Source organism: Equus caballus, chromosome 28 (genome assembly GCF_041296265.1).
Source record: "Equus caballus isolate H_3958 breed thoroughbred chromosome 28, TB-T2T, whole genome shotgun sequence".
NCBI classification, from domain to species: domain Eukaryota; kingdom Metazoa; phylum Chordata; class Mammalia; order Perissodactyla; family Equidae; genus Equus; species Equus caballus.
Genome location: NC_091711.1, coordinates 235,827 through 262,622, shown reverse-complemented (window position 1 = coordinate 262,622; position 26,796 = coordinate 235,827).

The window sequence follows — 26,796 nt, the reverse complement described above, 5'->3', positions numbered from 1 at the left end:
CAGGCCTTTGGAAGAGAGGTTCGCGGTAGGCTGTAAGAGCACTGTGCAGAGCGAGTTGTTTCTTAGCTTCCCAAAGAGCTGGAAGCAAGATGCTGTGGGGCCCAACTCGCCCTTTGGAAAGAAGCCTGCACGTTGTGCCTTTCAGCTCTAGGGCAAAGTAGCACACCCAGAGCAGAAGTCCTACTTCAGCCAGATCAGGCCTGCAAAGGAACTGCGTTTCACAGGCCTTTGGAAGAGATGTTCCCGGTAGGCTGTAAGAGCACTGTGCAGAGCGAGTTGTTTCTTAGCTGCCGAAAGAGCTGGAATCTGGACCTGAGGGACTTGTCTACCCTTGTGGAAACAAGGCAAGACTTTGTGCCTTGCAGCTCCAGCTCCATGTAGGACCCGGCAGAGCAGAAGTTCTACTTCAGCCAGATCCGGGCTGGGAAGAAACTGGGTTTCACAGGCCTTTGGAAGAGATGTTCCCGGTAGGCTGTAAGAGCACTGTGCAGAGCGAGTTGTTTCTTAGGTTCACAAAGAGCTGGAAGCAAGATGCTGTGGGGCCCACCTCGCCCTTTGGAAAGAAGCCTGCACGTTGTGCCTTTCAGCTCTAGCGCAAAGTAGCACACCCAGAGCAGAAGTCCTACTTCAGCCAGATCAGGCCTGCAAAGAAACTGCGTTTCACAGGCCTTTGGAAGAGAGGTTCCCGGTAGGCTGTAAGAGCACTGTGCAGAGCGAGTTGTTTCTTAGCTTCCCAAAGAGCTGGAAGCAAGATGCTGTGGGGCCCAACTCGCCCTTTGGCAAGAAGCCTGCACGTTGTGCCTTTCAGCTCTAGGGCAAAGTAGCACACCCAGAGCAGAAGTCCTACTTCAGCCAGATCAGGCCTGCAAAGGAACTGCGTTTCACAGGCCTTTGTAAGAGATGTTCCCGGTAGGCTGTAAGAGCACTGTGCAGAGCGAGTTGTTTCTTAGCTGCCGAAAGAGCTGGAATCTGGACCTGAGGGACTTGTCTACCCTTGTGGAAACAAGGCCAGACTTTGTGCCTTGCAGCTCCAGCGCCATGTAGGACCTGGCAGAGCAGAGGTTCTACTTCAGCCAGATCAGGGCTGGGAAGAAACTGGGTTTCACAGGCCTTTGCAAGAGATGTTCTCCGTAGGCTGTAAGAGCACTGTGCAGAGCGAGTTCTTTCTTCGCTTCCCAAAGAGCTGGAAGCAAGATGCTCTGAGTCCCAACTCGCCCTTTGGAAAGAAGCCTGCACGTTGTGCCTTTCAGCTCTAGGGAAATGTGGCACACCCAGAGCAGAAGTTCTACTTCAGCCAGATCAGGCCTGCAAAGAAACTGCGTTACACAGGCCTTTTGTAAGTCATGTTCCGGGTAGGCTGTAAAAGCACTGTGCAGAGCGAGTTGTTTCTTAGCTTCCCAAAGAGCTGGAAGCAAGATGCTCTGGGTCCCAACTCGCCCTTTGGAAAGAAGCCTGCACCTTGTGCCTTTCAGCTCTAGGGCCATGTGGCACACCCAGAGCAGAAGTTCTACTTCAGCCAGATCAGGCCTGCAAAGAAAGTGCGTTTCACAGGCCTTTGGAAGAGATGTTCCCGGTAGGCTGTAAGAGCACTGTGCAGAGCGAGTTGTTTCTTAGCTGTCGAAAGAGCTGGAAGCTGGACCTGAGGGACTTGTCTACACTTTGGAAACAAGGCAGGACTTTGTGCCTTGCAGCTCTAGCGCCATGTAGGACCCGGCAGAGCAGAAGTTCTACTTCAGCCACATCAGGGCTGGGAAGGAACTGCGTTTCACAGGCCTTTGTAAGACTCGTTCCCTGTTGGCTGTAAAACACGAGTGCAGAGCTAGTTGTTTCTTAGCTGCCCAAAGAGGTGGAAGCCCCACGCTGTGGGGCCTGTCTGCCCTTGAGGAGTCAAGGCAGGACTCCGAGCCTTGCAACTCTAGGCCGATGTAGGACACGGCATAGCAGCAGTTCTACCTCAGTGAGATAAGGCCTGCAAAGAAACTACATTTCTCAGGCCTTTGCAAGAGATGCTCCCAGTTGGCTGTAAGAGAGGTCTGCAGAGCCAGTTGTTTCTTAGCTTCCCAAAGAGCTGGAAGGAAGATGCTGTGGGGCCCAACTCGCCCTTTGGAAAGAAGCCTGCGGATTGTGCCTTTCAGCTCCAGGGCAACATAGCACACCCAGAGCAGAAGTTCTACCTCAGCCAGATCAGGCCTGCAAAGAAACTGCGTTTCACAGGCCTGTGTAAGAGATGTTCCCGGTAGGCTGTAAGAGCACTGTGCAGAGCGAGTTGTTTCTTAGCTGCCGAAAGAGCTGGAAGCTGGACCTGAGGGACTTGTCTACCCTTGTGGAAACAAGGCAGGACTTTGTTCCTTGCAGCTCTAGCGCCATGTAGGACCCGGCAGAGCAGAAGTTCTACTTCAGCCACATCAGGGCTGGGAAGAAACTGCGTTTCACAGGCCTTTGTAAGACTCGTTCCCTGTAGGCTGTAAAACACCAGTGCAGAGCAAGTTGTTTCTTAGCTGCCCAAAGAGGTGGAAGCCGCACGCTGTGGGGCCTGTCTGCCCTTGAGGAGTCAAGGCAGGACTTTGAGCCTTGCAACTCTAGGCCGATGTAGGACACGGCATAGCAGCAGTTCTACCTCAGCGAGATAAGGCCTGCAAAGAAACTGCATTTCTCAGGCCTTTGGAAGAGATGTTCCCGGTAGGCTGTAAGAGCACTGTGCAGAGCGAGTTGTTTCTTAGCTTCCCAAAGAGCTGGAAGCAAGATGCTGTGGGGCCCAACTCGCCCTTTGGAAAGTAGCCTGCACTTTGCGCCTTTCAGCTCTAGGGCAAAGTAGCACACGGAGAGCAGAAGTCCTACTTCACCCAGATCAGGCCTGCAAAGAAACTGCGTTTCACAGGCCTTTGGAAGAGATGTTCCCTTAGGCTGTAAGAGCACTGTGCAGAGCGAGTGGTTTCTTAGCTGCCGAAAGAGCTGGAATCTGGACCTGAGGGACTTGTCTTCCCTTGTGGAAACAAGGCAAGACTTTGTGCCTTGCAGCTCCAGCGCCATGTAGGACCCGGCAGAGCAGAAGTTCTACTTCAGCCAGATCAGGGCTGGGAAGAAACTGCGTTTCACAGGCCTTTGCAAGAGATGTTCCCGGTAGGCTGTAAGAGCACTGTGCAGAGCGAGTTCTTTCTTCGCTTCCCAAAGAGCTGGAAGCAAGATGCTCTGAGGCCCAACTCGCCCTTTGGAAAGAAGCCTGCACGTTGTCCCTTTCAGCTCTAGGGAAATGTGGCACACCCAGAGTAGAAGTTCTACTTCAGCCAGATCAGGCCTGCAAAGAAACTGCGTTTCACAGGCCTTTGTAAGAGATGTTCCCGGTAGGCTGTAAGAGCACTGTGCAGAGCGAGTTGTTTCTTAGCTTCCCAAAGAGCTGGAAGCAAGATGCTGTGGGGCCCAACTCGCCCTTTGGAAAGAAGCCTGCACGTTGTGCCTTTCAGCTCTAGGGCAAAGTAGCACACCCAGAGCAGAAGTTCTACTTCAGCCAGATCAGGCCTGCAAAGAAACTGCGTTTCACAGGCCTTTGGAAGAGATGTTCCCGGTAGGCTGTAAGAGCACTGTGCAGAGCGAGTTCTTTCTTCGCTTCCCAAAGAGCTGGAAGCAAGATGCTCTGAGGCCCAACTCGCCCTTTGGAAAGAAGCCTGCACGTTGTGCCTTTCAGCTCTAGGGAAATGTGGCACACCCAGAGCAGAAGTTCTACTTCAGCCAGATCAGGCCTGCAAAGAAACTGCGTTTCACAGGCCTTTGTAAGTCATGTTCCCGGTAGGCTGTAAAAGCACTGTGCAGAGCGAGTTGTTTCTTAGCTTCCTAAAGAGCTGGAAGCAAGATGCTCTGGGTCCCAACTCGCCCTTTGGAAAGAAGCCTGCACGTTGTGCCTTTGAGCTCTAGGTCAATGTGGCACACCCAGAGCAGAAGTTCTACTTCAGCCTGATCAGGGCTGGGAAGAAACTGCGTTTCACAGTCCTTTGTAAGACATGTTCCCGGTAGGCTGTAAGAGCCCTTTGCAGAGCGAGTTGTTTCTTAGCTGCCGAAAGAGCTGGATGTTGGACCTGAGGGACTTGTCTACCCTTGTGGAATCAAGGCAGGACTTTGCGCCTTGCAGCCCTAGCGCCATGTAGGACCCGGCAGAGCAGAAGTTCTACTTCAGCCACATCAGGGCTGGGAAGAAACTGCGTTTCACAGGCCTTTGTAAGACTCGTTCCCTGTAGGCTGTAAAACACCAGTGCAGAGCAAGTTGTTTCTTAGCTGCCCAAAGATGTGGAAGCCCCACGCTGTGGGGCCTGTCTGCCCTTGAGTAGTCAAGGCAGGACTTTGAGCCTTGCAACTCTAGGCCGATGTAGGACACGGCATAGCAGCAGTTCTACCTCAGCGAGATAAGGCCTGCAAAGAAACTGCATTTCTCAGGGCTTTGCAAGAGATGCTCCCGGTTGGCTGTAAGAGAGGTCTCCAGAGCGGGTTGTTTCTTAGCTTCCCAAAGAGCTGGAAGCAAGAGGCTCTGGGGCCCAACACGCCCTTTGGAAAGAAGCCTGCACGTTGTGCCTTTCAGCTCTAGGGAAATGTGGCACACCCAGAGCAAAAGTTCTACTTCAGCCAGTTCAGGCCCGCAAAGAAACTGCGTTACACAGGCCTTTTCTAAGTCATGTTCCGGGTAGGCTGTAAAAGCACTGTGCAGAGCGAGTTGTTTCTTAGCTTCCCAAAGAGCTGGAAGCAAGATGCTCTGGGTCCCAACTCGCCCTTTGGAAAGAAGCCTGCACCTTGTGCCTTTCAGCTCTAGGGCCATGTGGCACACCCAGAGCAGAAGTTCTACTTCAGCCAGATCAGACCTGCAAAGAAACTGCGTATCACAGGCCTTTGGAAGAGATGTTCCCGGTAGGCTGTAAGAGCACTGTGCAGAGCGAGTTGTTTCTTAGCTGTCGAAAGAGCTGGAAGCTGGACCTGAGGGACTTGTCTACCCTTGTGGAATCAAGGCAGGACTTTGCGCCTTGCAGCTCTAGCGCCATGTAGGACCCGGCAGAGCAGAAGTTCTACTTCAGCCACATCAGGGCTGGGAAGGAACTGCGTTTCACAGGCCTTTGTAAGACTCGTTCCCTGTAGGCTGTAAAACACCAGTGCAGAGCAAGTTGTTTCTTAGCGGCCTAAAGAGGTGGAAGCCCCACGCTGTGGGGCCTGTCTGCCCTTGAGGAGTCAAGGCAGGACTTTGAGCCTTGCAACTCTAGGCCGAAGTAGAATATGGCATAGCAGCAGTTCTACCTCAGCGAGATAAGGCCTGCAAAGAAACTGCATTTCTCAGGCCTTTGCAAGAGATGCTCCCGGTTGGCTGTAAGAGAGGTCTGCAGAGCCAGTTGTTTCTTAGCTTCCCAATGAGCTGGAAGACAGAGGCTTTGGGGCCAAACACGCCCTTTGGAAAGAAGCCTGCACGTTGTGCCTTTCAGCTCTAGGGCCATGTGGCACACCCAGAGTAGAAGTTCTACTTCAGCCAGATCAGGCCTGCAAAGAAACTGCGTTTCACAGGCCTTTGTAAGAGATGTTCCCGGTAGGCTGTAAGAGCACTGTGCAGAGCGAGTTGTTTCTTAGCTGCCGAAAGAGCTGGAATCTGGACCTGAGGGACTTGTCTACCCTTGTGGAAACAAGGCAAGACTTTGTGCCTTGCAGCTCTAGCGCAGAGTAGGACCCGGCAGAGCAGAAGTTCTACTTCAGCCACATCAGGGCTGCGAAGGAACTGCGTTTCACAGGCCTTTGTAAGACTCGTTCCCTGTAGGCTGTAAAACACCAGTGCAGAGCAAGTTGTTTCTTAGCTGCCCAAAGAGGTGGAAGCCCCACGCTGTGGGGCCTGTCTGCCCTTGAGGAGTCAAGGCAGGACTTTAAGCCTTGCAACTCTAGGCCGATGTAGGACACGGCATAGCAGCAGTTCTACCTCAGCGAGATAAGGCCTGCAAAGAAACTGCATTTCTCAGGCCTTTGCAAGAGATGCTCCCGGTTGGCTGTAAGAGCACTGTGCAGAGCGAGTTGTTTCTTCGCTTCCCAAAGAGCTGGAAGCAAGATGCTCTGGGTCCCAACTCGCCCTTTGGAAAGAAGCCTGCACGTTGTGCCTTTGAGCTCTAGGTCAATGTGGCACACCCAGAGCAGAAGTTCTACTTCAGCCTGATCAGGGCTGGGAAGAAACTGCGTTTCACAGTCCTTTGTAAGACATGTTCCCGGTAGGCTGTAAGAGCCCTATGCAGAGCGAGTTGTTTCTTAGCTGCCGAAAGAGCTGGATGTTGGAGCTGAGGGACTTGTCTACCCTTGTGGAATCAAGGCAGGACTTTGCGCCTTGCAGCTCTAGCGCCATGTATGACCCGGCAGAGCAGAAGTTCTACTTCAGCCACATCAGGGCTGGGAAGAAACTGCGTTTCACAGGCCTTTGTAAGACTCGTTCCCTGTAGGCTGTAAAACACCAGTGCAGAGCAAGTTGTTTCTTAGCGGCCTAAAGAGGTGGAAGCCCCATGCTGTGGGGCCTGTCTGCCCTTGAGGAGTCAAGGCAGGACTTTGAGCCTTGCAACTCTAGGCCGAAGTAGGATATGGCATAGCAGCAGTTCTACCTCAGCGAGATAAGGCCTGCAAAGAAACTGCATTTCTCAGGCCTTTGCAAGAGATGCTCCCAGTTGGCTGTAAGAGAGGTCTGCAGAGCCAGTTGTTTCTTAGCTTCCCAAAGAGCTGGAAGCAAGATGCTGTGGGGCCCAACTCGCCCTTTGGAAAGAAGCCTGCGGATTGTGCCTTTCAGCTCCTGGGCAACGTAGCACACCCAGAGCAGAAGTTCTACTTCAGCCAGATCAGGCCTGCAAAGAAACTGCGTTTCACAGGCCTTTGTAAGAGATGTTCCCGGTAGGCTGTAAGAGCACTGTGCAGAGCGAGTTGTTTCTTAGCTGCCGAAAGAGCTGGAAGCTGGACCTGAGGGACTTGTCTACCCTTGTGGAAACAAGGCAGGACTTTGTGCCTTGCAGCTCTAGCGCCATGTAGGACCCGGCAGAGCAGAAGTTCTACTTCAGCCACATCAGGGCTGGGAAGAAACTGCGTTTCACAGGCCTTTGTAAGACTCGTTCCCTGTAGGCTGTAAAACACCAGTGCAGAGCAAGTTGTTTCTTAGCTTCCCAAAGAGCTGGAAGCAAGATGCTGTGGGGACCAACTCGCCCTTAGGAAAGTAGCCTGCATGTTGCGCCTTTCAGCTCTAGGGCAAAGTAGCACACGGAGAGCAGAAGTCCTACTTCAGCCAGATCAGGCCTGCAAAGAAACTGCGTTTCACAGGCCTTTGGAAGAGATGTTCCCCGTAGGCTGTAAGAGCACTGTGCAGAGCGAGTGGTTTCTTAGCTTCCCAAAGAGCTGGAAGCAAGATGCTGTGGGGCCCAACTCACCCTTTGGAAAGAAGCTGGCACGTTGTGCCTTTCAGCTCTAGGGCAAAGTAGCACACCAGAGCAGAAGTCCTACTTCAGCCAGATCAGGCCTGCAAAGAAACTGCATTTCACAGGCCTTTGGAAGAGATGCTCCCGGTAGGCTGTAAGAGCACTGTGCAGAGCGAGTTGTTTCTTAGCTTCCCAAAGTGCTGGAAGCAAGATGCTGTGGGGCCCAACTCGCCCTTTGCAAAGAAGCCTGCACGTTGTGCCTTTCAGCTCTACGGAAATGTGGCACACCCAGAGCAGAAGTTCTACTTCAGCCAGATCAGGCCTGCAAAGAAACTGCGTTTCACAGACCTTTGTAAGTCATGTTCCCGGTAGGCTGTAAAAGCACTGTGCAGAGCGAGTTGTTTCTTAGCTTCCCAAAGAGCTGGAAGCAAGATGCTCTGGGTCCCAACTCGCCCTTTGGAAAGAAGCCTGCACGTTGTGCCTTTGAGCTCTAGGTCAATGTGGCACACCCAGAGCAGAAGTTCTACTTCAGCCTGATCAGGGCTGGGAAGAAACTGCGTTTCACAGTCCTTTGTAAGACATGTTCCCGGTAGGCTGTAAGAGCCCTATGCAGAGCGAGTTGTTTCTTAGCTGCCGAAAGAGCTGGATGTTGGACCTGAGGGACTTGTCTACCCTTGTGGAATCAAGGCAGGACTTTGCGCCTTGCAGCTCTAGCGCCATGTAGGACCCGGCAGAGCAGAAGTTCTACTTCAGCCACATCAGTGCTGGGAAGAAACTGCGTTTCACAGGCCTTTGTAAGACTCGTTCCCTGTAGGCTGTAAAACACCAGTGCAGAGCACGTTGTTTCTTAGCTGCCCAAAGAGGTGGAAGCCGCACGCTGTGGGGCCTGTCTGCCCTTGAGGAGTCAAGGCAGGAGTTTGAGCCTTGCAACTCTAGGCCGATGTAGGACACGGCATAGCAGCAGTTCTACCTCAGCGAGATAAGGCCTGCAAAGAAACTGCATTTCTCAGGCCTTTGGAAGAGATGTTCCCGGTAGGCTGTAAGAGCACTGTGCAGAGCGAGTTGTTTCTTAGCTTCCCAAAGAGCTGGAAGCAAGATGCTGTGGGGCCCAACTCGCCCTTTGGAAAGTAGCCTGCACTTTGCGCCTTTCAGCTCTAGGGCAAAGTAGCACACGGAGAGCAGAAGTCCTACTTCACCCAGATCAGGCCTGCAAAGAAACTGCGTTTCACAGGCCTTTGGAAGAGATGTTCCCTTAGGCTGTAAGAGCACTGTGCAGAGCGAGTGGTTTCTTAGCTGCCGAAAGAGCTGGAATCTGGACCTGAGGGACTTGTCTTCCCTTGTGGAAACAAGGCAAGACTTTGTGCCTTGCAGCTCCAGCGCCATGTAGGACCCGGCAGAGCAGAAGTTCTACTTCAGCCAGATCAGGGCTGGGAAGAAACTGCGTTTCACAGGCCTTTGCAAGAGATGTTCCCGGTAGGCTGTAAGAGCACTGTGCAGAGCGAGTTCTTTCTTCGCTTCCCAAAGAGCTGGAAGCAAGATGCTCTGAGGCCCAACTCGCCCTTTGGAAAGAAGCCTGCACGTTGTCCCTTTCAGCTCTAGGGAAATGTGGCACACCCAGAGTAGAAGTTCTACTTCAGCCAGATCAGGCCTGCAAAGAAACTGCGTTTCACAGGCCTTTGTAAGAGATGTTCCCGGTAGGCTGTAAGAGCACTGTGCAGAGCGAGTTGTTTCTTAGCTTCCCAAAGAGCTGGAAGCAAGATGCTGTGGGGCCCAACTCGCCCTTTGGAAAGAAGCCTGCACGTTGTGCCTTTCAGCTCTAGGGCAAAGTAGCACACCCAGAGCAGAAGTTCTACTTCAGCCAGATCAGGCCTGCAAAGAAACTGCGTTTCACAGGCCTTTGGAAGAGATGTTCCCGGTAGGCTGTAAGAGCACTGTGCAGAGCGAGTTCTTTCTTCGCTTCCCAAAGAGCTGGAAGCAAGATGCTCTGAGGCCCAACTCGCCCTTTGGAAAGAAGCCTGCACGTTGTGCCTTTCAGCTCTAGGGAAATGTGGCACACCCAGAGCAGAAGTTCTACTTCAGCCAGATCAGGCCTGCAAAGAAACTGCGTTTCACAGGCCTTTGTAAGTCATGTTCCCGGTAGGCTGTAAAAGCACTGTGCAGAGCGAGTTGTTTCTTAGCTTCCTAAAGAGCTGGAAGCAAGATGCTCTGGGTCCCAACTCGCCCTTTGGAAAGAAGCCTGCACGTTGTGCCTTTGAGCTCTAGGTCAATGTGGCACACCCAGAGCAGAAGTTCTACTTCAGCCTGATCAGGGCTGGGAAGAAACTGCGTTTCACAGTCCTTTGTAAGACATGTTCCCGGTAGGCTGTAAGAGCCCTTTGCAGAGCGAGTTGTTTCTTAGCTGCCGAAAGAGCTGGATGTTGGACCTGAGGGACTTGTCTACCCTTGTGGAATCAAGGCAGGACTTTGCGCCTTGCAGCCCTAGCGCCATGTAGGACCCGGCAGAGCAGAAGTTCTACTTCAGCCACATCAGGGCTGGGAAGAAACTGCGTTTCACAGGCCTTTGTAAGACTCGTTCCCTGTAGGCTGTAAAACACCAGTGCAGAGCAAGTTGTTTCTTAGCTGCCCAAAGATGTGGAAGCCCCACGCTGTGGGGCCTGTCTGCCCTTGAGTAGTCAAGGCAGGACTTTGAGCCTTGCAACTCTAGGCCGATGTAGGACACGGCATAGCAGCAGTTCTACCTCAGCGAGATAAGGCCTGCAAAGAAACTGCATTTCTCAGGGCTTTGCAAGAGATGCTCCCGGTTGGCTGTAAGAGAGGTCTCCAGAGCGGGTTGTTTCTTAGCTTCCCAAAGAGCTGGAAGCAAGAGGCTCTGGGGCCCAACACGCCCTTTGGAAAGAAGCCTGCACGTTGTGCCTTTCAGCTCTAGGGAAATGTGGCACACCCAGAGCAAAAGTTCTACTTCAGCCAGTTCAGGCCCGCAAAGAAACTGCGTTACACAGGCCTTTTGTAAGTCATGTTCCGGGTAGGCTGTAAAAGCACTGTGCAGAGCGAGTTGTTTCTTAGCTTCCCAAAGAGCTGGAAGCAAGATGCTCTGGGTCCCAACTCGCCCTTTGGAAAGAAGCCTGCACCTTGTGCCTTTCAGCTCTAGGGCCATGTGGCACACCCAGAGCAGAAGTTCTACTTCAGCCAGATCAGACCTGCAAAGAAACTGCGTATCACAGGCCTTTGGAAGAGATGTTCCCTTAGGCTGTAAGAGCACTGTGCAGAGCGAGTGGTTTCTTAGCTGCCGAAAGAGCTGGAATCTGGACCTGAGGGACTTGTCTTCCCTTGTGGAAACAAGGCAAGACTTTGTGCCTTGCAGCTCCAGCGCCATGTAGGACCCGGCAGAGCAGAAGTTCTACTTCAGCCAGATCAGGGCTGGGAAGAAACTGCGTTTCACAGGCCTTTGCAAGAGATGTTCCCGGTAGGCTGTAAGAGCACTGTGCAGAGCGAGTTCTTTCTTCGCTTCCCAAAGAGCTGGAAGCAAGATGCTCTGAGGCCCAACTCGCCCTTTGGAAAGAAGCCTGCACGTTGTCCCTTTCAGCTCTAGGGAAATGTGGCACACCCAGAGTAGAAGTTCTACTTCAGCCAGATCAGGCCTGCAAAGAAACTGCGTTTCACAGGCCTTTGTAAGAGATGTTCCCGGTAGGCTGTAAGAGCACTGTGCAGAGCGAGTTGTTTCTTAGCTTCCCAAAGAGCTGGAAGCAAGATGCTGTGGGGCCCAACTCGCCCTTTGGAAAGAAGCCTGCACGTTGTGCCTTTCAGCTCTAGGGCAAAGTAGCACACCCAGAGCAGAAGTTCTACTTCAGCCAGATCAGGCCTGCAAAGAAACTGCGTTTCACAGGCCTTTGGAAGAGATGTTCCCGGTAGGCTGTAAGAGCACTGTGCAGAGCGAGTTCTTTCTTCGCTTCCCAAAGAGCTGGAAGCAAGATGCTCTGAGGCCCAACTCGCCCTTTGGAAAGAAGCCTGCACGTTGTGCCTTTCAGCTCTAGGGAAATGTGGCACACCCAGAGCAGAAGTTCTACTTCAGCCAGATCAGGCCTGCAAAGAAACTGCGTTTCACAGGCCTTTGTAAGTCATGTTCCCGGTAGGCTGTAAAAGCACTGTGCAGAGCGAGTTGTTTCTTAGCTTCCTAAAGAGCTGGAAGCAAGATGCTCTGGGTCCCAACTCGCCCTTTGGAAAGAAGCCTGCACGTTGTGCCTTTGAGCTCTAGGTCAATGTGGCACACCCAGAGCAGAAGTTCTACTTCAGCCTGATCAGGGCTGGGAAGAAACTGCGTTTCACAGTCCTTTGTAAGACATGTTCCCGGTAGGCTGTAAGAGCCCTTTGCAGAGCGAGTTGTTTCTTAGCTGCCGAAAGAGCTGGATGTTGGACCTGAGGGACTTGTCTACCCTTGTGGAATCAAGGCAGGACTTTGCGCCTTGCAGCCCTAGCGCCATGTAGGACCCGGCAGAGCAGAAGTTCTACTTCAGCCACATCAGGGCTGGGAAGAAACTGCGTTTCACAGGCCTTTGTAAGACTCGTTCCCTGTAGGCTGTAAAACACCAGTGCAGAGCAAGTTGTTTCTTAGCTGCCCAAAGATGTGGAAGCCCCACGCTGTGGGGCCTGTCTGCCCTTGAGTAGTCAAGGCAGGACTTTGAGCCTTGCAACTCTAGGCCGATGTAGGACACGGCATAGCAGCAGTTCTACCTCAGCGAGATAAGGCCTGCAAAGAAACTGCATTTCTCAGGGCTTTGCAAGAGATGCTCCCGGTTGGCTGTAAGAGAGGTCTCCAGAGCGGGTTGTTTCTTAGCTTCCCAAAGAGCTGGAAGCAAGAGGCTCTGGGGCCCAACACGCCCTTTGGAAAGAAGCCTGCACGTTGTGCCTTTCAGCTCTAGGGAAATGTGGCACACCCAGAGCAAAAGTTCTACTTCAGCCAGTTCAGGCCCGCAAAGAAACTGCGTTACACAGGCCTTTTCTAAGTCATGTTCCGGGTAGGCTGTAAAAGCACTGTGCAGAGCGAGTTGTTTCTTAGCTTCCCAAAGAGCTGGAAGCAAGATGCTCTGGGTCCCAACTCGCCCTTTGGAAAGAAGCCTGCACCTTGTGCCTTTCAGCTCTAGGGCCATGTGGCACACCCAGAGCAGAAGTTCTACTTCAGCCAGATCAGACCTGCAAAGAAACTGCGTATCACAGGCCTTTGGAAGAGATGTTCCCGGTAGGCTGTAAGAGCACTGTGCAGAGCGAGTTGTTTCTTAGCTGTCGAAAGAGCTGGAAGCTGGACCTGAGGGACTTGTCTACCCTTGTGGAATCAAGGCAGGACTTTGCGCCTTGCAGCTCTAGCGCCATGTAGGACCCGGCAGAGCAGAAGTTCTACTTCAGCCACATCAGGGCTGGGAAGGAACTGCGTTTCACAGGCCTTTGTAAGACTCGTTCCCTGTAGGCTGTAAAACACCAGTGCAGAGCAAGTTGTTTCTTAGCGGCCTAAAGAGGTGGAAGCCCCACGCTGTGGGGCCTGTCTGCCCTTGAGGAGTCAAGGCAGGACTTTGAGCCTTGCAACTCTAGGCCGAAGTAGAATATGGCATAGCAGCAGTTCTACCTCAGCGAGATAAGGCCTGCAAAGAAACTGCATTTCTCAGGCCTTTGCAAGAGATGCTCCCGGTTGGCTGTAAGAGAGGTCTGCAGAGCCAGTTGTTTCTTAGCTTCCCAATGAGCTGGAAGACAGAGGCTTTGGGGCCAAACACGCCCTTTGGAAAGAAGCCTGCACGTTGTGCCTTTCAGCTCTAGGGCCATGTGGCACACCCAGAGTAGAAGTTCTACTTCAGCCAGATCAGGCCTGCAAAGAAACTGCGTTTCACAGGCCTTTGTAAGAGATGTTCCCGGTAGGCTGTAAGAGCACTGTGCAGAGCGAGTTGTTTCTTAGCTGCCGAAAGAGCTGGAATCTGGACCTGAGGGACTTGTCTACCCTTGTGGAAACAAGGCAAGACTTTGTGCCTTGCAGCTCTAGCGCAGAGTAGGACCCGGCAGAGCAGAAGTTCTACTTCAGCCACATCAGGGCTGCGAAGGAACTGCGTTTCACAGGCCTTTGTAAGACTCGTTCCCTGTAGGCTGTAAAACACCAGTGCAGAGCAAGTTGTTTCTTAGCTGCCCAAAGAGGTGGAAGCCCCACGCTGTGGGGCCTGTCTGCCCTTGAGGAGTCAAGGCAGGACTTTAAGCCTTGCAACTCTAGGCCGATGTAGGACACGGCATAGCAGCAGTTCTACCTCAGCGAGATAAGGCCTGCAAAGAAACTGCATTTCTCAGGCCTTTGCAAGAGATGCTCCCGGTTGGCTGTAAGAGCACTGTGCAGAGCGAGTTGTTTCTTCGCTTCCCAAAGAGCTGGAAGCAAGATGCTCTGGGTCCCAACTCGCCCTTTGGAAAGAAGCCTGCACGTTGTGCCTTTGAGCTCTAGGTCAATGTGGCACACCCAGAGCAGAAGTTCTACTTCAGCCTGATCAGGGCTGGGAAGAAACTGCGTTTCACAGTCCTTTGTAAGACATGTTCCCGGTAGGCTGTAAGAGCCCTATGCAGAGCGAGTTGTTTCTTAGCTGCCGAAAGAGCTGGAAGCTGGACCTGAGGGACTTGTCTACCCTTGTGGAAACAAGGCAGGACTTTGTTCCTTGCAGCTCTAGCGCCATGTAGGACCCGGCAGAGCAGAAGTTCTACTTCAGCCACATCAGGGCTGGGAAGAAACTGCGTTTCACAGGCCTTTGTAAGACTCGTTCCCTGTAGGCTGTAAAACACCAGTGCAGAGCAAGTTGTTTCTTAGCTTCCCAAAGAGCTGGAAGCAAGATGCTGTGGGGACCAACTCGCCCTTAGGAAAGTAGCCTGCATGTTGCGCCTTTCAGCTCTAGGGCAAAGTAGCACACGGAGAGCAGAAGTCCTACTTCAGCCAGATCAGGCCTGCAAAGAAACTGCGTTTCACAGGCCTTTGGAAGAGATGTTCCCCGTAGGCTGTAAGAGCACTGTGCAGAGCGAGTGGTTTCTTAGCTTCCCAAAGAGCTGGAAGCAAGATGCTGTGGGGCCCAACTCGCCCTTTGGAAAGAAGCTGGCACGTTGTGCCTTTCAGCTCTAGGGCAAAGTAGCACACCAGAGCAGAAGTCCTACTTCAGCCAGATCAGGCCTGCAAAGAAACTGCATTTCACAGGCCTTTGGAAGAGATGCTCCCGGTAGGCTGTAAGAGCACTGTGCAGAGCGAGTTGTTTCTTAGCTTCCCAAAGTGCAGGAAGCAAGATGCTGTGGGGCCCAACTCGCCCTTTGCAAAGAAGCCTGCACGTTGTGCCTTTCAGCTCTACGGAAAGGTGGCACACCCAGAGCAGAAGTTCTACTTCAGCCAGATCAGGCCTGCAAAGAAACTGCGTTTCACAGACCTTTGTAAGTCATGTTCCCGGTAGGCTGTAAAAGCACTGTGCAGAGCGAGTTGTTTCTTAGCTTCCCAAAGAGCTGGAAGCAAGATGCTCTGGGTCCCAACTCGCCCTTTGGAAAGAAGCCTGCACGTTGTGCCTTTGAGCTCTAGGTCAATGTGGCACACCCAGAGCAGAAGTTCTACTTCAGCCTGATCAGGGCTGGGAAGAAACTGCGTTTCACAGTCCTTTGTAAGACATGTTCCCGGTAGGCTGTAAGAGCCCTATGCAGAGCGAGTTGTTTCTTAGCTGCCGAAAGAGCTGGATGTTGGACCTGAGGGACTTGTCTACCCTTGTGGAATCAAGGCAGGACTTTGCGCCTTGCAGCTCTAGCGCCATGTAGGACCTGGCAGAGCAGAAGTTCTACTTCAGCCACATCAGTGCTGGGAAGAAACTGCGTTTCACAGGCCTTTGTAAGACTCGTTCCCTGTAGGCTGTAAAACACCAGTGCAGAGCAGGTTGTTTCTTAGCTGCCCAAAGAGGTGGAAGCCCCACGCTGTGGGGCCTGTCTGCCCTTGAGGAGTCAAGGCAGGACTTTGAGCCTTGCAACTCTAGGCCGATGTAGGACACGGCATAGCAGCAGTTCTACCTCAGCGAGATAAGGCCTGCAAAGAAACTGCATTTCTCAGGCCTTTGGATGAGATGTTCCCGGTAGGCTGTAAGAGCACTGTGCAGAGCGAGTTGTTTCTTAGCTTCCCAAAGAGCTGGAAGCAAGATGCTGTGGGGCCCAACTCGCCCTTTGGAAAGTAGCCTGCACGTTGCGCCTTTCAGCTCTAGGGCAAAGTAGCACACGGAGAGCAGAAGTCCTACTTCACCCAGATCAGGCCTGCAAAGAAACTGCGTTTCACAGGCCTTTGGAAGAGATGTTCCCTTAGGCTGTAAGAGCACTGTGCAGAGCGAGTGGTTTCTTAGCTGCCGAAAGAGCTGGAATCTGGACCTGAGGGACTTGTCTTCCCTTGTGGAAACAAGGCAAGACTTTGTGCCTTGCAGCTCCAGCGCCATGTAGGACCCGGCAGAGCAGAAGTTCTACTTCAGCCAGATCAGGGCTGGGAAGAAACTGCGTTTCACAGGCCTTTGCAAGAGATGTTCCCGGTAGGCTGTAAGAGCACTGTGCAGAGCGAGTTCTTTCTTCGCTTCCCAAAGAGCTGGAAGCAAGATGCTCTGAGGCCCAACTCGCCCTTTGGAAAGAAGCCTGCACGTTGTCCCTTTCAGCTCTAGGGAAATGTGGCACACCCAGAGTAGAAGTTCTACTTCAGCCAGATCAGGCCTGCAAAGAAACTGCGTTTCACAGGCCTTTGTAAGAGATGTTCCCGGTAGGCTGTAAGAGCACTGTGCAGAGCGAGTTGTTTCTTAGCTTCCCAAAGAGCTGGAAGCAAGATGCTGTGGGGCCCAACTCGCCCTTTGGAAAGAAGCCTGCACGTTGTGCCTTTCAGCTCTAGGGCAAAGTAGCACACCCAGAGCAGAAGTCCTACTTCAGCCAGATCAGGCCTGCAAAGGAACTGCGTTTCACAGGCCTTTGGAAGAGATGTTCCCGGTAGGCTGTAAGAGCACTGTGCAGAGCGAGTTCTTTCTTCGCTTCCCAAAGAGCTGGAAGCAAGATGCTCTGAGGCCCAACTCGCCCTTTGGAAAGAAGCCAGCGCGTTGTGCCTTTCAGCTCTAGGGAAATGTGGCACACCCAGAGCAGAAGTTCTACTTCAGCCAGATCAGGCCTGCAAAGAAACTGCGTTTCACAGGCCTTTGTAAGTCATGTTCCGGGTAGGCTGTAAAAGCACTGTGCAGAGCGAGTTGTTTCTTAGCTTCCTAAAGAGCTGGAAGCAAGATGCTCTGGGTCCCAACTCGCCCTTTGGAAAGAAGCCTGCACGTTGTGCCTTTGAGCTCTAGGTCAATGTGGCACACCCAGAGCAGAAGTTCTACTTCAGCCTGATCAGGGCTGGGAAGAAACTGCGTTTCACAGTCCTTTGTAAGACATGTTCCCGGTAGGCTGTAAGAGCCCTTTGCAGAGCTAGTTGTTTCTTAGCTGCCGAAAGAGCTGGATGTTGGACCTGAGGGACTTGTCTACCCTTGTGGAATCAAGGCAGGACTTTGCGCCTTGCAGCCCTAGCGCCATGTAGGACCCGGCAGAGCAGAAGTTCTACTTCAGCCACATCAGGGCTGGGAAGAAACTGCGTTTCACAGGCCTTTGTAAGACTCGTTCCCTGTAGGCTGTAAAACACCAGTGCAGAGCAAGTTGTGTCTTAGCTGCCCAAAGATGTGGAAGCCCCACGCTGTGGGGCCTGTCTGCCCTTGAGTAGTCAAGGCAGGACTTTGAGCCTTGCAACTCTAGGCCGATGTAGGACACGGCATAGCAGCAGTTCTACCTCAGCGAGATAAGGCCTGCAAAGAAACTGCATTTCTCAGGGCTTTGCAAGAGATGCTCCCGGTTGGCTGTAAGAGAGGTCTCCAGAGCGGGTTGTTTCTTAGCTTCCCAAAGAGCTGGAAGCAAGAGGCTCTGGGGCCCAACACGCCCTTTGGAAAGAAGCCTGCACGTTGTGCCTTTCAGCTCTAGGGAAATGTGGCACACCCAGAGCAAAAGTTCTACTTCAGCCAGTTCAGGCCTGCAAAGAAACTGCGTTACACAGGCCTTTTGTAAGTCATGTTCCGGGTAGGCTGTAAAAGCACTGTGCAGAGCGAGTTGTTTCTTAGCTTCCCAAAGAGCTGGAAGCAAGATGCTCTGGGTCCCAACTCGCCCTTTGGAAAGAAGCCTGCACCTTGTGCCTTTCAGCTCTAGGGCCATGTGGCACACCCAGAGCAGAAGTTCTACTTCAGCCAGATCAGGCCTGCAAAGAAACTGCGTTTCACAGGCCTTTGGAAGAGATGTTCCCGGTAGGCTGTAAGAGCACTGTGCAGAGCGAGTTGTTTCTTAGCTGTCGAAAGAGCTGGAAGCTGGACCTGAGGGACTTGTCTACACTTTGGAAACAAGGCAGGACTTTGTGCCTTGCAGCTCTAGCGCCATGTATGACCCGGCAGAGCAGAAGTTCTACTTCAGCCACATCAGGGCTGGGAAGGAACTGCGTTTCACAGGCCTTTGTAAGACTCGTTCCCTGTTGGCTGTAAAACACCAGTGCAGAGCTAGTTGTTTCTTAGCTGCCCAAAGAGGTGGAAGCCCCACGCTGTGGGGCCTGTCTGCCCTTGAGGAGTCAAGGCAGGACTCTGAGCCTTGCAACTCTAGGCCGATGTAGGACACGGCATAGCAGCAGTTCTACCTCAGTGAGATAAGGCCTGCAAAGAAACTGCATTTCTCAGGCCTTTGCAAGAGATGCTCCCAGTTGGCTGTAAGAGAGGTCTGCAGAGCCAGTTGTTTCTTAGCTTCCCAAAGAGCTGGAAGGAAGATGCTGTGGGGCCCAACTCGCCCTTTGGAAAGAAGCCTGCGGATTGTGCCTTTCAGCTCCAGGGCAACATAGCACACCCAGAGCAGAAGTTCTACCTCAGCCAGATCAGGCCTGCAAAGAAACTGCGTTTCACAGGCCTGTGTAAGAGATGTTCCCGGTAGGCTGTAAGAGCACTGTGCAGAGCGAGTTGTTTCTTAGCTGCCGAAAGAGCTGGAAGCTGGACCTGAGGGACTTGTCTACCCTTGTGGAAACAAGGCAGGACTTTGTTCCTTGCAGCTCTAGCGCCATGTAGGACCCGGCAGAGCAGAAGTTCTACTTCAGCCACATCAGGGCTGGGAAGAAACTGTGTTTCACAGGCCTTTGTAAGACTCGTTCCCTGTAGGCTGTAAAACACCAGTGCAGAGCAAGTTGTTTCTTAGCTTCCCAAAGAGCTGGAAGCAAGATGCTGTGGGGACCAACTCGCCCTTAGGAAAGTAGCCTGCATGTTGCGCCTTTCAGCTCTAGGGCAAAGTAGCACATGGAGAGCAGAAGTCCTACTTCAGCCAGATCAGGCCTGCAAAGAAACTGCGTTTCACAGGCCTTTGGAAGAGATGTTCCCCGTAGGCTGTAAGAGCACTGTGCAGAGCGAGTGGTTTCTTAGCTTCCCAAAGAGCTGGAAGCAAGATGCTGTGGGGCCCAACTCACCCTTTGGAAAGAAGCTGGCACGTTGTGCCTTTCAGCTCTAGGGCAAAGTAGCACACCAGAGCAGAAGTCCTACTTCAGCCAGATCAGGCCTGCAAAGAAACTGCATTTCACAGGCCTTTGGAAGAGATGCTCCCGGTAGGCTGTAAGAGCACTGTGCAGAGCGAGTTGTTTCTTAGCTTCCCAAAGTGCTGGAAGCAAGATGCTGTGGGGCCCAACTCGCCCTTTGCAAAGAAGCCTGCACGTTGTGCCTTTCAGCTCTAGGGAAATGTGGCACACCCAGAGCAGAAGTTCTACTTCAGCCTGATCAGGGCTGGGAAGAAACTGCGTTTCACAGTCCTTTGTAAGACATGTTCCCGGTAGGCTGTAAGAGCCCTTTGCAGAGCGAGTTGTTTCTTAGCTGCCGAAAGAGCTGGATGTTGGACCTGAGGGACTTGTCTACCCTTGTGGAATCAAGGCAGGACTTTGCGCCTTGCAGCTCTAGCGCCATGTAGGACCCGGCAGAGCAGAAGTTCTACTTCAGCCACATCAGGGCTGGGAAGAAACTGCGTTTCACAGGCCTTTGTAAGACTCGTTCCCTGTAGGCTGTAAAACACCAGTGCAGAGCAAGTTGTTTCATAGCGGCCTAAAGAGGTGGAAGCCCCACGCTGTGGGGCCTGTCTGCCCATGATGAGTCAAGGCAGGACTTTGAGCCTTGCAACTCTAGGCCGAAGTAGGATATGGCATAGCAGCAGTTCTACCTCAGCGAGATAAGGCCTGCAAAGAAACTGCATTTCTCAGGCCTTTGCAAGAGATGCTCCCAGTTGGCTGTAAGAGAGGTCTGCAGAGCCAGTTGTTTCTTAGCTTCACAAAGAGCTGTAAGCAAGATGCTGTGGGGCCCAACTCGCCCTTTGGAAAGTATCCTGCACGTTGCGCCTTTCAGCTCTAGGGCAAAGTAGCACACCCAGAGCAGAAGTCCTACTTCAGCCAGATCAGGCCTGCAAAGAAACTGCATGTCACAGGCCTTTGGAAGAGATGCTCGCAGTAGGCTGTAAGAGCACTGTGCAGAGCGAGTTGTTTCTTAGCTTCCCAAAGAGCTGGAAGCAAGATGCTGTGGGGCCCAACTCGCCCTTTGGAAAGAAGCCTGCACGTTGTGCCTTTCAGCTCTAGGGCAAAGTAGCACACCCAGAGCAGAAGTCCTACTTCAGCCAGGTCAGGCCTGCAAAGAAACTGCGTTTCACAGGCCTTTGGAAGAGATGTTCCCGGTAGGCTGTAAGAGCACTGTGCAGAGCGATTTGTTTCTTAGCTGCCGAAAGAGCTGGAATCTGGACCTGAGGGACTTTTGTCTACCCTTGTGGAAAGAAGGCAAGACTTTGTGCCTTGCAGCTCCAGCGCCATGTAGGACCCGGCAGAGCAGAAGTTCTACTTCAGCCAGATCAGGGCTGGGAAGTAACTGCGTTTCACAGGCCTTTGCAAGAGATGTTCCCGGTAGGCTGTAAGAGCACTGTGCAGAGCGAGTTCTTTCTTCGCTTCCCAAAGAGCTGGAAGCAAGATGCTGTGGGGCCCAACTCGCCCTTTGGAAAGAAGCCTGCACGTTGTGCATTTCAGCTCTGGGGCAAAGTAGTACACCCAGAGCAGAAGTCCTACTTCAGCCAGGTCAGGCCTGCAAAGAATCTGCGTTTCACAGGCCTTTGGAAGAGATGTTCCCGGTAGGCTGTAAGAGCACTGTGCAGAGCGAGTTGTTTGTTAGGTTCACAAAGAGCTGGAAGCAAGATGCTGTGGGGCCCACCTCGCCCTTTGGAAAGAAGCCTGCACGTTGTGCCTTTCAGCTCTAGGGCAAAGTAGCACACCTAGAGCAGAAGTCCTACTTCAGCCAGATCAGGCCTGCAAAGAAACTGCGTTTCACAGGCCTTTGGAAGAGAGGTTCCCGGTAGGCTGTAAGAGCACTGTGCAGAGCGAGTTGTTTCTTAGCTTCCCAAAGAGCTGGAAGCAAGATGCTGTGGGGCCCAACTCGCCCTTTGGCAAGAAGCATGCACGTTGTGCCTTTCAGCTCTAGGGCAAAGTAGCACACGGAGAGCAGAAGTCCTACTTCAGCCAGATCAGGCCTGCAAAGAAACTGCGTTTCACAGGCCTTTGGAAGAGATGTTCCCCGTAGGCTGTAAGAGCACTGTGCAGAGCGAGTTGTTTCTTAGGTTCACAAAGAGCTGGAAGCAAGATGCTGTGGGGCCCACCTCGCCCTTTGGAAAGAAGCCTGCACGTTGTGCCTTTCAGCTCTAGGGCAAAGTAGCACACCCAGAGCAGAAGTCCTACTTCAGCCAGATCAGGCCTGCAAAGAAACTGCGTTTCACAGGCCTTTGGAAGAGAGGTTCCCGGTAGGCTGTAAGAGCACTGTGCAGAGCGAGTTGTTTCTTAGCTTCCCAAAGAGCTGGAAGCAAGATGCTGTGGGGCCCAACTCGCCCTTTGGCAAGAAGCCTGCACGTTGTGCCTTTCAGCTCTAGGGCAAAGTAGCACACCCAGAGCAGAAGTCCTACTTCAGCCAGATCAGGCCTGCAAAGGAACTGCGTTTCACAGGCCTTTGTAAGAGATGTTCCCGGTAGGCTGTAAGAGCACTGTGCAGAGCGAGTTGTTTCTTAGCTGCCGAAAGAGCTGGAATCTGGACCTGAGGGACTTGTCTACCCTTGTGGAAACAAGGCCAGACTTTGTGCCTTGCAGCTCCAGCGCCATGTAGGACCTGGCAGAGCAGAAGTTCTACTTCAGCCAGATCAGGGCTGGGAAGAAACTGGGTTTCACAGGCCTTTGCAAGAGATGTTCCCGGTAGGCTGTAAGAGCACTGTGCAGAGCGAGTTCTTTCTTCGCTTCCCAAAGAGCTGGAAGCAAGCTGCTCTGAGGCCCAACTCGCCCTTTGGAAAGAAGCCTGCACGTTGTGCCTTTCAGCTCTAGGGGAATGTGGCACACCCAGAGCAGAAGTTCTACTTCAGCCAGATCAGGCCTGCAAAGAAACTGCGTTTCACAGGCCTTTGTAAGTCATGTTCCGGGTAGGCTGTAAAAGCACTGTGCAGAGCGAGTTGTTTCTTAGCTTCCCAAAGAGCTGGAAGCAAGATGCTCTGGGTCCCAACTCGCCCTTTGGAAAGAAGCCTGCACGTGGTGCCTTTGAGCTCTAGGTCAATGTGGCACACCCAGAGCAGAAGTTCTACTTCAGCCTGATCAGGGCTGGGAAGAAACTGCGTTTCACAGTCCTTTGTAAGACATGTTCCCGGTAGGCTGTAAGAGCCCTATGCAGAGCGAGTTGTTTCTTAGCTGCCGAAAGAGCTGGATGTTGGACCTGAGGGACTTGTCTACCCTTGTGGAATCAAGGCAGGACTTTGCGCCTTGCAGCTCTAGCGCCATGTAGGACCCGGCAGAGCAGAAGTTCTACTTCAGCCACATCAGGGCTGGGAAGAAACTGCGTTTCACAGGCCTTTGTAAGACTCGTTCCCTGTAGGCTGTAAAACACCAGTGCAGAGCAAGTTGTTTCATAGAGGCCTAAAGAGGTGGAAGCCCCAAGCTGTGGGGCCTGTCTGCCCTTGAGTAGTCAAGGCAGGACTTTGAGCCTTGCAACTCTAGGCCGATGTAGGACACGGCATAGCAGCAGTTCTACCTCAGCGAGATAAGGCCTGCAAAGAAACTGCATTTCTCAGGCCTTTGCAAGAGATGCTCCCAGTTGGCTGTAAGAGAGGTCTGCAGAGCCAGTTGTTTCTTAGCTTCACAAAGAGCTGTAAGCAAGATGCTGTGGGGCCCAACTCGCCCTTTGGAAAGTATCCTGCACGTTGCGCCTTTCAGCTCTAGGGCAAAGTAGCACACCCAGAGCAGAAGTCCTACTTCAGCCAGATGAGGCCTGCAAAGAAACTGCATGTCACAGGCCTTTGGAAGAGATGCTCGCAGTAGGCTGTAAGAGCACTGTGCAGAGCGAGTTGTTTCTTAGCTTCCCAAAGAGCTGGAAGCAAGATGCTATGGGGCCCAACTCGCCCTTTGGAAAGAAGCCTGCACGTTGTGCCTTTCAGCTCTAGGGCAAAGTAGCACACCCAGAGCAGAAGTCCTACTTCAGCCAGATCAGGCCTGCAAGGAAACTGCGTTTCACAGGCCTTTGGAAGAGATGTTCCCGGTAGGCTGTAAGAGCACTGTGCAGAGCGAGTTGTTTCTTAGCTTCCCAAAGAGCTGGAAGCAAGATGCTTTGGGGCCCAACTCGCCCTTTGGAAAGAAGCCTGCACGTTGTGCCTTTCAGCTCTAGGGCAAAGTGGCACACCCAGAGCAGAAGTCCTACTTCAGCCAGATCAGGCCTGCAAAGAAACTGCGTTTCACAGGCCTTTGGAACAGAGGTTGCCGGTAGGCTGTAAGAGCACTGTGCAGAGCGAGTTGTTTCTTAGCTTCCCAAAGAGCTGGAAGCAAGATGCTGTGGGGCCCAACTCGCCCTTTGGAAAGAAGCCTGCACGTTGTGCCTTTCAGCTCTAGGGCAAAGTAGCACACCCAGAGCAGAAGTCCTACTTCAGCCAGATCAGGCCTGCAAAGGAACTGCGTTTCACAGGCCTTTGGAAGAGATGTTCCCGGTAGGCTGTAAGAGCACTGTGCAGAGCAAGTTGTTTCTTAGCTGCCGAAAGAGCTGGAATCTGGACCTGAGGGACTTGTCTACCCTTGTGGAAAGAAGGCAAGTCTTTGTGCCTTGCAGCTCCAGCGCCATGTAGGACCCGGCAGAGCAGAAGTTCTACTTCTGCCAGATCAGGGCTGGGAAGAAACTGCGTTTCACAGGCCTTTGCAAGAGATGTTCCCGGTAGGCTGTAAGAGCACTGTGCAGAGCGAGTTCTTTCTTCGCTTCCCAAAGAGCTGGAAGCAAGATGCTGTGGGGCCCAACTCGCCCTTTGGAAAGAAGCCTGCACGTTGTGCCTTTCAGCTCTGGGGCAAAGTAGCACACCCAGAGCAGAAGTCCTACTTCAGCCAGGTCAGGCCTGCAAAGAAACAGCGTTTCACAGGCCTTTGGAAGAGATGTTCCCGGTAGGCTGTAAGAGCACTGTGCAGAGCGAGTTGTTTCTTAGGTTCACAAAGAGCTGGAAGCAAGATGCTGTGGGGCCCAACTCGCCCTTTGGAAAGAAGCCTGCACGTTGTGCCTTTCAGCTCTAGGGCAAAGTAGCACACCCAGAGCAGAAGTCCTACTTCAGCCGGATCAGGCCTGCAAAGAAACTGCGTTTCACAGGCCTTTGGAAGAGAGGTTCCCGGTAGGCTGTAAGAGCACTGTGCAGAGCGAGTTGTTTCTTAGCTTCCCAAAGAGCTGGAAGCAAGATGCTGTGGGGCCCAACTCGCCCTTTGGCAAGAAGCCTGCACGTTGTGCCTTTCAGCTCTAGGGCAAAGTAGCACACCCAGAGCAGAAGTCCTACTTCAGCCAGATCAGGCCTGCAAAGGAACTGCGTTTCACAGGCCTTTGGAAGAGATGTTCCCGGTAGGCTGTAAGAGCACTGTGCAGAGCGAGTTGTTTCTTAGCTGCCGAAAGAGCTGGAATCTGGACCTGAGGGACTTGTCTACCCTTGTGGAAACAAGGCAAGACTTTGTGCCTTGCAGCTCCAGCGCCATGTAGGACCCGGCAGAGCAGAAGTTCTACTTCAGCCAGATCAGGGCTGGGAAGAAACTGCGTTTCACAGGCCTTTGCAAGAGATGTTCCCGGTAGGCTGTAAGAGCACTGTGCAGAGCGAGTTCTTTCTTCGCTTCCCAAAGAGCTGGAAGCAAGATGCTCTGAGGCCCAACTCGCCCTTTGGAAAGAAGCCTGCACGTTGTGCCTTTCAGCTCTAGCGAAATGTGGCACACCCAGAGCAGAAGTTCTACTTCAGCCAGATCAGGCCTGCAAAGAAACTGCGTTTCACAGGCCTTTGTAAGTCATGTTCCCGGTAGGCTGTAAAAGCACTGTGCAGAGCGAGTTGTTTCTTAGCTTCCCAAAGAGCTGGAAGCAAGATGCTCTGGGTCCCAACTCGCCCTTTGGAAAGAAGCCTGCACGTTGTGCCTTTGAGCTCTAGGGCCATGTGGCACACCCAGAGCAGAAGTTCTACTTCAGCCAGATCAGGGCTGCAAAGAAACTGCGTTTCACAGGCCTTTGGAAGAGATGTTCCCGGTAGGCTGTAAGAGCACTGTGCAGAGCGAGTTGTTTCTTAGCTGTCGAAAGAGCTGGTAGCTGGACCTGAGGGACTTGTCTACCCTTGTGGAAACAAGGCAGGAGTTTGTGCCTTGCAGCTCTAGCGCCAAGTAGGACCCGGCAGAGCAGAAGTTCTACTTCAGCCACATCAGGGCTGGGAAGGAACTGCGTTTCACAGGCCTTTGTAAGACTCGTTCCCTGTAGGCTGTAAAACACCAGTGCAGAGCAAGTTGTTTCTTAGCTGCCCAAAGAGGTGGAAGCCCCACGCTGTGGGGCCTGTCTGCCCTTGAGGAGTCAAGGCAGGACTTTGAGCCTTGCAACTCTAGGCCGATGTAGGACACGGCATAGCAGCAGTTCTACCTCAGCGAGATAAGGCCTGCAAAGAAACTGCATTTCTCAGGCCTTTGGAAGAGATGTTCCCGGTAGGCTGTAAGAGCACTGTGCAGAGCGAGTTGTTTCTTAGCTTCCCAAAGAGCTGGAAGCAAGATGCTGTGGGGCCCAACTCGCCCTTTGGAAAGTAGCCTGCACGTTGCGCCTTTCAGCTCTAGGGCAAAGTAGCACACGGAGAGCAGAAGTCCTACTTCACCCAGATCAGGCCTGCAAAGAAACTGCGTTTCACAGGCCTTTGGAAGAGATGTTCCCCGTAGGCTGTAAGAGCACTGTGCAGAGCGAGTGGTTTCTTAGCTTGCCAAAGAGCTGGAAGCAAGATGCTGTGGGGCCCAACTCACCCTTTGGAAAGAAGCCTGCACGTTGTGCCTTTCAGCTCTAGGGCAAAGTAGCACACCCAGAGCAGAAGTTCTACTTCAGCCAGATCAGGCCTGCAAAGAAACTGCGTTTCACAAGCCTTTGGAAGAGATGTTCCCGGTAGGCTGTAAGAGCACTGTGCAGAGCGAGTTCTTTCTTCGCTTCCCAAAGAGCTGGAAGCAAGATGCTCTGAGGCCCAACTCGCCCTTTGGAAAGAAGCCTGCACGTTTTGCCTTTCAGCTATAGGGAAATGTGGCACACCCAGAGCAGAAGTTCTACTTCAGCCAGATCAGGCCTGCAAAGAAACTGCGTTTCACAGGCCTTTGTAAGTCATGTTCCCGGTAGGCTGTAAAAGCACTGTGCAGAGCGAGTTGTTTCTTAGCTTCCCAAAGAGCTGGAAGCAAGATGCTCTGGGTCCCAACTCGCCCTTTGGAAAGAAGCCTGCACGTTGTGCCTTTCAGCTCTAGGTCAATGTGGCACACCCAGAGCAGAAGTTCTACTTCAGCCTGATCAGGGCTGGGAAGAAACTGCGTTTCACAGTCCTTTGTAAGACATGTTCCCGGTAGGCTGTAAAACACCAGTGCAGTGCTAGTTGTTTCTTAGCTGCCCAAAGAGGTGGAAGCCCCACGCTGTGGGGCCTGTCTGCCCTTGAGGAGTCAAGGCAGGACTTTGAGCCTTGCAACTCTAGGCCGATGTAGGACACGGCATAGCAGCAGTTCTACCTCAGTGAGATAAGGCCTGCAAAGAAACTGCATTTCTCAGGCCTTTGCAAGAGATGCTCCCAGTTGGCTGTAAGAGAGGTCTGCAGAGCCAGTTGTTTCTTAGCTTCCCAAAGAGCTGGAAGCAAGATGCTGTGGGGACCAACACGCCCTTTGGAAAGTAGCCTGCATGTTGCGCCTTTCAGCTCTAGGGCAAAGTAGCACACGGAGAGCAGAAGTCCTACTTCAGCCAGATCAGGCCTGCAAAGAAACTGCGTTTCACAGGCCTTTGGAAGAGAGGTTCCCCGTAGGCTGAAAGAG